Source organism: Octopus bimaculoides, chromosome 14 (genome assembly GCF_001194135.2).
Source record: "Octopus bimaculoides isolate UCB-OBI-ISO-001 chromosome 14, ASM119413v2, whole genome shotgun sequence".
Classification (NCBI taxonomy): Eukaryota; Metazoa; Mollusca; class Cephalopoda; order Octopoda; family Octopodidae; genus Octopus; species Octopus bimaculoides.
In genome coordinates, this window is record NC_068994.1 from 40,835,264 (window position 1) to 40,836,744 (window position 1,481).

Consider the following 1,481-nt stretch of genomic DNA (forward strand, 5'->3'; position numbering starts at 1 on the left):
TATATATATATATATATAGTCAATTCAACGACCAAAACAAGAGAACGAATAAAAAACGTAGAGAGAAAAAAATGGAAACATAAACAAAAGACAAAAAAAACAAACAAACGTGAAGTCGTACACAAAACTCATATTAGTTTGGATGCTCGGTGAAAGGAGAGAGTTTTAACGTTTCGAGCATGGCTCGTCGTCGGAAAGGAGGAAAGGAAGAGTTCTGAGAATAAGGAAAAAGGAAAATCACCAACCGCCCATTTGTGGTTACATTTACATTCACTCACACACATCTATACAGATACGTACATAGATGCATATTTGTACGTATGGGTATCTGTTTCTATATAAATATCTATATCTTTGTATGTGCATATACATTCGATCACACGTATACTTAACCACATACTGTTCGTGAAGCAGAAAGAAAGCAGTAAAGACGAATACTATTCGCATATACTTACGAGTTCAATTAAGGAGGTATTTAAGAATTATAACTGAAGTCTCCTATTTATTGGGCTAGTTAGCTGTAAATCGTTGCACACTTAGTGAATTATTAATGCTAAAATCGTATAACTATATTGTATAGAATAGCCATTACAATTCTTTCCAAAATGAAGATCTATCTTCTTCCGTATTAATCTCCCCAAAGTGTTAATTTTGTACTGAATGCCTCGATATATTTAATATTTAGAAAGGTAAACATTTGAATTTAAAGACTAATTAAAGATTTTTAAATATTAATTACTCTGTGCCGAGACATAAATATTTATATAAGTTTGCCTAACAACTACGACACTGTTGGTTACGATGATGAGGTGACAGTCGATCCAATAAACGGAATAGCCTGCTTGTGAACTTAACGTGCAACTGGCTGTGAATTTCACAGACTACCAGTAACGTAGTCCTTAGGGAATTCCACATACTACCAGTAACGTAGTCCTTAGGGAATTCCACAGACTACCATAAAGTAGTCCTTAGGGAATTCCACAGACTACCATTAACGTAGTCCTTAGGGATATTCAACATGACACAGACTGTGACGATGTAGGCCCTTTGAAATTCAGGTAACACTCATTTTGCCGGCCGAGTGAAAAAATGTGTCTTGCCCAAGGACACAACACACTACTCCTTAAGTGCTACACTCTGACTCCCGTCTATCAGTCCATAAGGATTTTAAATATTATTTTACGCGTACATACTCATGCGTTGGTTTTCTAATTGAATATCCCTTCAAATAACAGTGGTTAGTAAGGATTTATTGAGAGGCGTGGCTATGTGCTAGGAAGTTTGCGTCCCAAGAACATGGTTCCAGGTTCAGTCACACTTCGTAACTATCGGTCTCTTTTGCCGAACCGCTAGATTACGGGGACGTAAACACACCAGCATCGGTTATCAAGTGATATTGGGGGGACAAACAGAGACAAACAAACGCACACACACACACACCCACACACACACACACACACATATATACGTATATATATATA

General features: G+C 36.9%; 1 protein-coding gene across 3 annotated transcripts in view; it reads right to left on the reverse strand.

The window, feature by feature from the left end:
• LOC106872390 (putative protocadherin beta-18) overlaps nucleotides 1-1,481 on the reverse strand; it is a 235,864-nt gene that overhangs the window by 140,695 nt on the left and 93,688 nt on the right. The window lies entirely within an intron of this gene.